This window comes from Rissa tridactyla, chromosome 23, assembly GCF_028500815.1.
Source record: "Rissa tridactyla isolate bRisTri1 chromosome 23, bRisTri1.patW.cur.20221130, whole genome shotgun sequence".
In the NCBI taxonomy this organism is placed as follows: Eukaryota; Metazoa; Chordata; class Aves; order Charadriiformes; family Laridae; genus Rissa; species Rissa tridactyla.
In genome coordinates, this window is record NC_071488.1 from 2107341 (window position 1) to 2118793 (window position 11453).

The following is an 11453-nucleotide window of genomic DNA, read 5'->3' on the forward strand; positions in this document are numbered from 1 at the left end:
ACGGGAACAGTCCAAGCCTCCTCAGGCCATTTACCCCTATGGCAGATGGGGATTAGCAGCCTCCTAAGCCAGGCTAAGGACTCCACAGTTAAGGGTGTAGTTTGCGCTCATTTATAAGCCCGATTTCACAGCCTATATTTCTCCAAAAAATTCTTTGCGTTTGAATTTCACACGCGTTATCTGTGGCCGGAGCAGAATTTTGTGAAAATGTGAGCTGAAAGGAGGAGAGAGGAGGGATGAGAGAGAGGAGAGAGAAGACAAAGTCTTTCTATTCCAAGAAATGTCTTCTCCGCAAACAGCTTGGCATTTATGGCTCTTGGAGAGCGATTCCTGATGTCCAAGGATGAGATCAACCCAAAGCTGAGGGAGAGAGCACCATCCTAATCCCACCAATTTCAGGACAGCTGGGTGTCTGCTACGTAAAGCCTGCGTTCGTGACAGGAGAGTAAAACTGGGGCCACCGGCAAGAGTTACTGATGTGTTCCTGGACACCACGGCTCCAAAGTATCTGCTCTTATTCCGGGTTTCCTCACGTAAACGTCCTTCTGTCCTCGGCCACCAGCTCACACCTTAAGCTGTCCCGTCTCCCCTTGAACCCAGGGTCTCTGCAGGTCTCCAGCACTCAGAAGGACCGACCATTTACTCCCACCTTATTTCTGACCTTTCAACCAATTATTTATCCTTTCCAGCGCTTTTCTTCTTATCCTATGGCTGCTTATTTTCCTTATGGCCTTCAGTAAAGGACATTGTCGGAAGCATTTCGGGAATCCCAATAGAGTCTGTTCGATAAATTAGCCTTTTCTGAGCCATCAGAGAACTCCACTGCCTCTTTCCCCGTGAATCACATACATCCATTTGCCCACAAATACCATTCTGTGGCATTTGGGGTGTTATGGGGTAAACAAAAGTCAACCAGATCTTTTCTGGAGCTCTTTTTCAAATTTTCCACACTTTCCAGCCTTTAGATGCAACGACACTTTGAGAAAGCACTTGCACACCACCATTTCTAATTCAGCAGTCTCATTCTTGCCTTTCTTAAAAGCTCCGAAGCAAGACAACCAGCCTGGGTGTTTTATCCCTGTCCATTTCATCAATTGGATCCATAATCTCTGCTCCGGGCTTTTCAGTTTTGAACGTACCCTCTGATGAGTCCCCACGAAGGTTAATTACAGCATGGGAATCTCCGCGTTTTCTTCTACAATCAACAATAACGCAAATAATTGCTTCAGCTTCTCTGCAACGGGCTCGTCTTTTCTAATTGCTCCTTTTATACTCTGATCATGGGCTGGCTCCGTCAGCTCCTTGGCACGCTTCTTGTTGCAAATACATTGGAGGAAAATCTACTCTCTTCTTCTTTAGCTGTTTTTTCAGATTCTTTCAGCGTGCCCCGTGAGCCAGGAGCTCAGTGATGCGTAGCCGACGCAGGGACGCAGTACTGCTGTCATCCTATCTAGGTCGGGCCTTTCTTCCCACAAGGTTTCTCTGGTTTTACTGGGACAGTTACCCTGCCCACTTCCTCCAGTTTACAACCCTCTGCCAAAGAGCAGCACCTGGCTTACGGTGCCGCGGGGATTGTCCACCTTGCCCAGGTTTCCGATACGCCTGTTGTGTTCATGTCTTCATGGTTCACGGCAATTCCAGGCACAACTACAGGTTGGGCAGAGATGGCTTGAGAGCAGCCCTGAGGAGAAGGACTTGGAGCCTCATCCAGCCTGGCCTTGGATGCCTCCAGGGATGGGGCCTCCACCCCCTCTCTGGGCACCCTGGGCCAGTGTCCCACCACCCTCAGTGGAAAGAACTTCTTCCTAATGGCTGATCTAACCCTGCCCCGCTCTAGTTTAAAGCCGTTGCCCCTCATCCTGTCGCTCCGTGCCCTTGCAAACAGCCCCTCCCCAGCTTTCCTGGAGCCCCTTGAGGGACTGGAAGGGGCTCCAAGGTCTCCGCGGAGCCTTCTCTTCTCCAGGCTGAACTCCCCCAGCTCTCTCAGCCTGTCCCCACAGCAGAGGGGCTCCAGCCCTTTGATCATCTTGGTGGCCTCCTCTGGCCCCGCTCCAACAGCTCCATGTCCTTCTTGTGCTGAGGGTTCCAGAGCTCTCCTTGTCTTATTTTCTGGCCAGGTCCCTGGGGGACCACACTGCTGGGGACGTGGCTGCTTTAACCATGCAGAAGATGTCACAACAAGCAGAGCTGGCACGTAAAAAAACCGTCTCATTTCACAGGAAAGCAAAACTGAGATACAGATTTGCCTGTTCAGTGGCTTGACGTTTATCTTGTGTCACAGACTCAGTCATTCAGGAAAAAACGTGTCATATTCCTGTTACCTGCCCTTTTGTCACTAGCCTACAGGCGTGAGCCCAGGCACGGCAGAGAGGGTTCCTGCCCTCACGCTCCTCCTCATGTAGGAAATGCCACCACCCCCTTGAGGAGCCAGAGCCAAGAGAAGCTGCGAAACACAGAAAACAAAGCAGAGAAACCAGTGTTATCACCAATCCCAATGAGACAGAGCTTCTGGGACCACCTGAGACCTTCCACATGGACAGACTGAGCAACCTTTCCATGTCCCCTCCGGTCCGCCAGCTACTACATCCCATCTCTGCCTGAATTCACGTCACTGATTTCGCGTAACTGAATTCATCCCGGTCCTTCACCCACGGACAGGACACACCAGGCGGTTTTGACTCACACATCCCTGGAAATGGAGACGTTTCCATCCTGGACTGAACTTTCTGGCCTGTGATTTTTACCGTGAAGTCGTCTAATCCCATTTGGAACAAACTCTGCTTCGCGTGAAGGCGGATTCGCGTGAAGGAGATGCAAACGGGTCGCAGCCATCCGTGCGCCCGCTTCTCACGCGGTGGGAAATGGCGAAACATTTCCTCCCCCATCTCCTACCACAGGTGTCTGCCACGCTGCCTTCAATTCACCCCAACCCAAGCTGGGCGCTACCCCGTGAGCCGTCCTTTATAGAGAAGCCAAGCTCTGGCCTCCTTGCCAGAATTTCTCCACCTCCTCCAGTCAGCTCCGCTGCCAGCTGCAACAACTGCGATCCCCACCCTGCACACACCACTCTTTCCTCTGAATTTGCCTTCGCCTGTATTTGAATTGAATGTAAATCTGCCATTTCATGCACGAGCATCATGGGACCCTCTTCAGCTTCTTGCATTCAGCCCTAGATTTGGCTCTCCTGAATCATTTTTTTTTTTCCCTACAAATTTGCCAGCTCGCTATTCAGCGAGCATCCTGAACGTCCTCTCCGCATCCTCTGTGAATGCACGGATCGGCATGAATACCAGCACGGACCTCTGTACACTGCCACCGGCACCCGCTGCCACCGCAAAAATGGGCTCGATACTCCTGCAAACGGTTATTAATCTACGGGCCTGCCCCCTCACCCCTTGAAAAGTTCGTTTTCTTGTAGGTCACTGACGCAGGAACCCGCTCAAAACACGCGAAGCCCCATGTACAAGTGCGCTAGCTGGACATCACCCTGGCCCACCAGGTCGCTCACACCTTCAGAGAGCTTGGAAATGCTCCTGAGCTTTGACTTCCTTCTCTAAGAGCCCAATAAAACTCTTCCCCAATACACTGTATTCATTCAAGCACCTAACAAAATTATTCTACGTTGCTGTTCGTAACAACTCAGAATCGTGGAGTGGCTTGGGTGGGAAGGGATCTTAAAGATCATCTCGTTCCAACGCCCCTGCCCTGGGCAGGGACACCTCCAACTAGACCAGGTTGCTCCAAGCCCCGTCCAACCTGGTTGATCATTTCCATGGAAATGTCCTTGAGGCTGTTTGGACACTAACTCTGGTTCCTAAATCAGTCCAGGACTCCTTTCACTCATTAACATCACGTTCCTGCATCCCTCCAAGATGGGTTTAGGCATTAAAGCACAAGCCCCTTAGCAGCTGAACACTACTGTGTTCCTCCGGCACCGTTGGGTGGCTGCTCTTGACTTGGGCAATGCATTGATGTGCTCCAAAACCTCTTCACCGACACTTCCCTGTGAGGGAGTCCCTCAGCCCCATCTCCCACTGCACAGCAAATGAAGGAACCTTCCTGGGACGAGCGGTAACACAAGGAACTCGTTTGCTTCTGCACGGTAGCTTTGTTTTCTTTACGTGTCCTCCCCGCTCCTGATGCGCACACCTCAGGACAGAGCTGCCTGGACGTCTTCCTGAAAATTGGCCTCGTCAAAGGACTTTTAACCTCTAAATATACATAGTGCCAGAATACAAATGAGAACAAAATGTCTCTGGAAATAGGGGAAACTCAGACTGGTGTCCCTGCGGAGTGAATTTGTCCTTCAACCCCAGCGCAGCAACTTTGGGTGGTTTCCTGTCTTCTAAAACACTCCAGTCCCTCCTGCAGCTCTGCAAAGGCTCCTTCTTGGCTGTCGGAGCCCGGCTGGGCATCGGCTGCCCAGGACCCTCACCACGCCTGGTCTCTCGCCACGGAGCACCCGCTGCCCGCTCCTGTCGTCCCTCCGCTCCCGCAGCCCCACCAGCTGCTCCAGATGGTCCCCCTGACCCACCACTCGCCCCCAAAACCACCCAGCGGCCACCATCTGCCACAGCAGAGGACAAGGACCATCGGCTCAAGACCTTCACGTGGCAGCTTTAAATATTCTCCATGGCAGAGCCAAAGATTTTCCTCATTTAGCTGCTCCCTTTAATTTCCTTTTAACTGGCTTCCTCTTTTTAATGTCATTTAAATACTTCTAATTCCTGCTGCCGCTGCAGCCAACTTTTTTGGCTCCTTCTCCTCGCAAGGAATGTCAAATTTGAGTACTTTACATTCAGTATTAAAAAAAAAAAAAAGCATATCTTTGATAGACAGATGATTCTGTGATATATTGATCCAGGTTCTGTGTATTACTCTGGAATAAATCAAAAGTTACTTCTCCCCTTGGAAGGTCTTTCACCGGTTGCTCCCCAGATCGCCATTTATGGTGGCTAAAACTCATTTTCTCCCCCAAAACAGAAGCAGCCTCAAATTTTGCCCAGTTGTTCAAGGCATTTCCCCCTAAGAACAAAACTCTCATTTTCAGTAGCTGAGGATTGCGAAGCTGGATCTATAAAATGTCAATGTTTCATGGATTAAACCATTTTAACTAACAATTTATCTCACTTATTACATGCTCAGGTGACTAACTAGTTCTGGAGCTGATACTGTCTCCCTATAACCGAGCTTTTGAATTATGCTCTGAAGTTTGAGAGTCACCAAGGAGAAAGCGCTGTTGCATCTGTCTTCTTCTGTTAATTTTTCTGCCAGCTTTCCAAAGAACATTTTCTTTTTGACTGGCATTTTGCATTGTTTTGTTTGCAGCTATTTAAATGCATTGTTTTGACACCATGCACATTTATACTCAATACACCATTAATTGGGGAGAAACTCATCCCTTCGCAAAAATAAAATCCTCCAGAATAAATCCCTACGCTGTTTGCAACGTTTTCCCCACCGAAGCTACAGAAACCCATTGTTCAAAGGGCAACGGAGGCTCCAGGGGGGTCTTCAAAGCTCTGCCGTACCTGTACCAGCGTATGGAAAGGCATCCTGCCCATCCCGAATTGCCAGCCAGGATCCGGAGTCAGCTCGGAGCTGTGCAGCAAGCCAGGAGCTAATAAATGTCACCACATCCGCACAGAGTCGATTAGAAACGGCCATTACACAGAATCATAGAATCCTAGAATTGCCGAGGTTGGAAGGGACCTTTCAGCTCATCGAGTCCAACCATCACCCTAACCCTGACAAAAACCGTCACTAACCCATGTCCCTAAGCACCGCGTCTGCACGGCTTTTAAATCCCTCCAGGGATGGTGCCTCCACCACAGAATCACAGAATCACAGAATCACAGAACCACAGGATGGTGGTGGTTGGAAGGGCCCTCTGGAGATCACCCAGTCCCACCCCCTGCCAGAGCAGGGTCACCCAGAGCAGGGGGCACAGGAACACGTCCAGGTGGGGTTGGGATGTCTCCGGAGACGGAGACCCCACCACCTCTCTGGGCAGCCTGGGCCAGGGCTCTGCCACCCCCACAGCAAAGAAGTTCCTCCTCGTGTTGAGATGGAACTTCCCATGGTCAAGTTTGTGCCCATTACCTCTTGTCCTGTCACCAGGCACCACTGAGAAGAGCCCGGCCCCATCCTCCTGACATCCCCCCTTGAAGTATTTGTAAGTGTTGATAAGGTTCTGCGCTTAGTCGTCTTTTTTCCAGCCTGAAAAGCCCCAAATCCCTCAGCCTTTCTTCATCAGAGGTGTTCCAGTCCCCTCACCATCTTGGTAGCCTGTAATCCATTTGGATTTTGGCCACCAGCCTGCGCAGCGCAGGTCACGCCGCCTCTCCGAACTCCCACTGAAGGTGAACGGACTGGCGGAAAAACTTTGTTTGTAATTTGAAAATGACCTGAGCGGGTTAATCTGCCTCGGGAATTCACTCTGATGGTCAGGACCTTATTCCAAATCCCAGCCAGCTTCCAGCCATCAAATCCTGCTCCAGTTACTGCTGTCCTCCAGACTGGAAGACCTGTTAACAGAGCAGGATTTTTTTGCTGAGACACTTAGGTACCATGGCTAAGTAAGCCCTTAATGCTCTTAGAAATTCAATAGTTAAAGTAGATAAAGGTTACCCGATACTCCAGTGACCTCCAAATCTTCCCTGGTCACTGCGTCTCAGAACAGCACCATCCATCGTTGGTTCCTCCACAGCTAACGCCTAATGCTACGTTCAGCCTTATTAAAGCATCTATCGAGCTCCAGCTGAGCAAATCACCAGCCCCAACCATTTTGTCATCTGCACAGCGCACCAGAGACACTGGAAGAGGGGAGATTGAGATGAGATCTGAGGCAGGAATTCTTGGCTGTGAGGGGGGCGAGCCCCTGGCCCAGGTTGCCCAAAGAAGCTGTGGCTGCCCCATCCCTGGAGGGGTTCAAGGCCAGGTTGGACGGGGCTTGGAGCAACCTGGGCTGGTGGGAGGTGTCCCTGCCCAGGGCAGGGGGGGTTGGAAAGAGATGATCTTTAAGGTCCCTTCCCACCCAAACCATTCTCTGATTCTATGACACAACAGACCACGCAGCTGGTGGAAGCCAGGCTGAACTCACCACACAACCCTGCCGCGTTTGGGGTTTGGTGTCCTCTCCTGTCCTCTCTGCTGCTCTGGGCTGGCTGCGGTCAGCCAGGAATAAATCCTGCTTTGATGAGAGTGGGTTCGAATTAGATAGTTCCTAGATGTAGAAAATTCCAGTTCTGGGAGGAATCCCCAAGCGTGGCCGTGGGGTTCTGGCTCCTGACACCCAGCTGAGCTGTGATCCGACTCACAGTAACGTGGCTGGGGAGTAACTACCAAAGCCTCAACAGAATCAAGGACGAGATATTTCTGTAGAGAATATTTCTGTAAAATCGGCTTGGTTGCAGGTTAACGAGTTCGATAAAAGCCTGCCCTGGTCTGGAACAAGCATTACAAACACCCAGGCAGTAAGCAAACGTAGGTGAATTGCCTGGACCTTGATCTTGATAGAAAAAGGAGTTACGGAAGTCAAAGAAATACTGAAACATCTGGTGGCAAGCTCTGCAGGACAGCTGGAGCAAGCCGCAAAGAGAAGCAGTCAAACACCTAGACACAATCACATGCCCGCAAGGCTCTATCTCCCCGCCCAGACGGCTGCGGAGAAGTGGCAGGCTCGCCGCTTTGATGAGAGAGATCAAAATGGCACGAGACTCCGGCAAAAGTGCGATAACGGCGGACGACAGGAAGGGACTTGAACCACCCACATGCAAACACACGGCACGGTGGGAGGCAGTTCAGGTTCAGAGCATCTCCACGCTGCTGCTCCGTGCGATGGCTCACCAGGAGCAAGGAGAGGAGTGGGGAGAAGTGGGGAGGCCGTTCTTGACTTCTTTTTAAGCGGCACACGGGAGCGAATCCATAAAGCAGCTGAGACGCTGCGGAACAGCAGCCCCAGCGCTCTTCAATTCGGCGTTGCACAGGGAAGCCGGGGCCAAAGAGACACTAAACGGAAGCAAACGCTAAAAATCAGTGTGAGGCTAATTAAGCGAAGCCTAAGTGGGTTTTGAAGAGCAAAATCAGCAAAGGTATAAAAACAAACAACAGGGCTGAGCATGTCAAAAAGCCATCAGGAAAACACGGGGCCGGGAGACTGTCAAGAGGTTAAAGGAAGCAATTACGGGAGATGAGGATATCGCAGAGATGCTAAATGACTCTCCTCCTTCCATCTTCCACACCTTCCCCAGAGATTTCTATGCCTTTGCAGAGCCTCCAAGGAGATACTATCCATGGCTGGGGCTAGGAAACATGATTGCTTAAAGGGAAATACGTTACCGAGCCCGTTTGATGATTTCTGACTCCATCTCTCTCTTCATTCTCCCTCCATCCTCCCACCCCACTTCCAGAGAGAGTATCCACTGGAGGCACTACAAAGGAAAGGCAGGAGCTTCTGCTCTGACCCTAAAAGTCAGGAGACAGGTGGCAAGACACCAGAAAAGGCCAAATTTGGATAATCAGAGGGGAAAACCTTCTCCAGAGGTGTAACAAGAAAGCGGTCAACCAGATTGGATTTTTTAGATCTGGGGGTGGGGAGAAATTATAACTGGCATCGCTAAAGTATTTTGGAAAGTGTTTTAGCTCTACATTCCAGCTGGTGGAAATAACACCAGGGTGGTTTATTCTTCCTCTGCAGCATTAATATTAGCTGCAGCCAGGACACAGGGCTGGAAGGTTTTCACGGGGCTGGAAGGTTTTCACGGGGCTGGCAGCTCTTAAACCCATGTCAGCAGGAGGTGAGTGAGATCTGGATGCTTCTGCCCAGGGGTGCCACACCTACGTGGCGTAGCTGAAAAAAACAGTCCCGCACCCGCAGCCTGTATGTCCATACCGGGCACAGACCTTTACACGCGGCTGAAGGATGCTGAAGGGTCTGGAGGACTCAAGAGAGGCACGTGCCCCCAGGGAGCAAGGAGACCCGGAGGCAAACACGGCTTTGAACGTGACACCCACCTCCGCAGCCCCGCGTTGTCACCAGCACCAGAGACCCAGCGAGATTCCGGCGGGACGGCACTTTTGGGGGTCTCCCAGGCGAAGCGCAGCTGAGGACCACCATCCATCCCGGCCACGGATGTACCCCCACGCAGGGTAGCTCCAGCTCCTGGGGGCTCCGGGACGCCTTGGCAGAGGAGGCTGCGTAACATCAACCCCCTCGGCCGTTTGTTAACACTCGGTCCCCGGCAGCAGCAGATGCTCTGAGGCTGAATCACAGGGATTTGTTGCGGCGAGAGTCGCCTCGGCACCTGCTGCACGCTGAGCGCCTCCTCTTCCTCTGCCGCCGGCCCCCTGCCCTTCACCGGCCATCGCCGCCCAGGAGCCGCCTGTGTGACGGAGAGCGTGGGTGCTGCACCCGTGGAGGCAGGGGACACCCTGCTGCCACGCACCTGCCTGGCGGGAGACAGAGAAAGGGTTAAAAGCACTGCCTGGAGCTATGGAGGCTCCAGCCTGCGGCAGGGAGAGGGGATGGGAAGGGGGGAGTGGGCTGGGGGGAGCGGGGGGCTGAGGGAGGGGGCTCGGGGTGGGGGTGCTCCGTGCACTGCGATTATCTCCGGTGACGAAGCCGCCACGCCGCAGGCGAAGCCACCACGCCGTAGCCAGCGGCGCGTCCTCCCAGCCTCCCTCCTCTGGCGAGGGAACCGCCACACAGCCCCGGGGACACCGCGCTCCCGCACGTCCTCCTCCAGCAAAGACATCTGAGGAGAGGCTGGAGGATCACCAAAGGCGCCAAGAGACCCGCTGTCACCTGAGACCCCCCTCCCCGGAGGACGCTGACCCCCCAGGAGCCACCCACACCCTCCCAGGGCCCGATCCGGCATGGTCCCTGTCCACGAGCCATCCCAGGAGACCCTCTCCAGCTCCCCTGCCCCATCTCACCCTCCCACCAGAGCCTCCCTCGCCCAGGATCGTGCCTCAGGAGGAGCAGTGCTCGTATTTGCCCTGCTCCTGGGGGAAGACATGGCATGAGCTGCTCTGGCATCCCCCAGCTTGCCAGAGCCGCTTTCCAAAGGCAGCCCTTCCTCCAGCTAAAGAGCTGGGGAGAGCCGCCCGTGGCCTCACTTGGCCCCACATCTTCCCCAGAGCTCCACACCCTGAGCACCGAAGCGATCGTTGGGGCCAGAGGCAGCTCCTCGAAGGTCGGCTGGATGAGGCCAGCATCACCTTCCGGGCCACAGCTGGACAGAGGGTGAAAACTGAGGCAGAGCGGCGATGCGATCTGACCACCAGAAAGCTGTTCCTCCCACAGCCCCTTCCCACAGAGCCGGTGACTAAGAGAGACATCCCTCTCGCACAGCGTTTGTGCAGGAGAGCATCAGGGTGCGGGAAAGCTCGGTGGAAAAGCACGTGAGGAGGAGTTTACACTGACGTGTGGAATGAATGTACACATTTTTTTCAGACCTACTAAAGGCAAAAAGGGGTTAATTTCTCCCCTAGGGCTGCAGGAGTCCAGGCTAGAAATGTTTGGGCTGGCGCGAGCGAGCGCTCGGGTGCTATCATCTAATGGATGATAACACGGATGGATAACTGGATAAAGGAGTTGCCTGGGAGATGCCATGGGATAGCAAGGGCTGGACGCTGACTTTTAGGGACTGGCCGCCGACTTTTAGGGACTGGCCGCCAAGGACTGGAACAAACGCAGATTTCACCCCAAATGGGATTCGGCTGCAAGTCTGAGCGAGGACCGGTGGTGAGAGCGGGCAGTACGTGGGCTGCTGCAGTGAAGTCCTCAACCCTGAGGGACCAGAGCCAGGCCGAGCCACCCTGGCGAGCAGGGGTCGCACCCCAGCACCTCAGCTGCAGCCCTTCTGACCCCAGGGAGCACCGCGGGGACCATCCTGTGCTGGAGCTCCTCCGTGCTCAACCGGCTCAACAGCCCGCAGGAGTGGGAGGAAACCAACGCCGGGCCTTCAGCCGCAAGAGCTGCGGGAGCTGCTTTGCAAACCGACATGTGCTGAGCACGTGGCACGGAGCAGGGCGATGCCGGAGGGCGCAGGGCACAGAGGAGAGCGATGCCAGGGCACAGAAGAGAGTGATGCCGGAGGGATCAGGGAGGGCAATGCCGGTGGGAACGTGGCACAGAGGAGGGTGATGCCAGGGCACAGAGGAGGGCGATGCTGGAGGGATCAGGGAGGGCGATGCTGGAGGGAGCAGGGAGGGTGAAGCCAGAGGGAGCAGGGCACAGAGGTGGGCAATGCCGGAGGGATCAGGGAAGGTGAAGCCGGAGCGAATGGGGCACAGAGGAGGGCGATGCCAGAGGGATCAGGGAGGTTGAAGCCAGAGGGAGCAGGGCACAGAGGAGGGCAATGCCGGAGGGATGAGGGCACACAGGAGGGAGATGCCGGAGGGCAGCCACCCGCGAGCAGTGGCACATGGCAGCAGGCACCACTGCCCAC

The 11453-nt window shown here is 53.9% G+C and overlaps 1 long non-coding RNA gene across 1 annotated transcript in view; it reads right to left on the reverse strand.

The window, feature by feature from the left end:
- The window catches only part of LOC128900986 (uncharacterized), a 68213-nt gene extending 58775 nt beyond the window's left edge, over nt 1-9438 (reverse strand). Inside the window, exon 1 of the long non-coding RNA XR_008463395.1 lies at nt 9016-9438. This is a non-coding gene — a long non-coding RNA (uncharacterized LOC128900986). The remainder of the gene's footprint in view (nt 1-9015) is intronic.
- Between the last annotated feature and the right edge of the window lie 2015 nt (nt 9439-11453).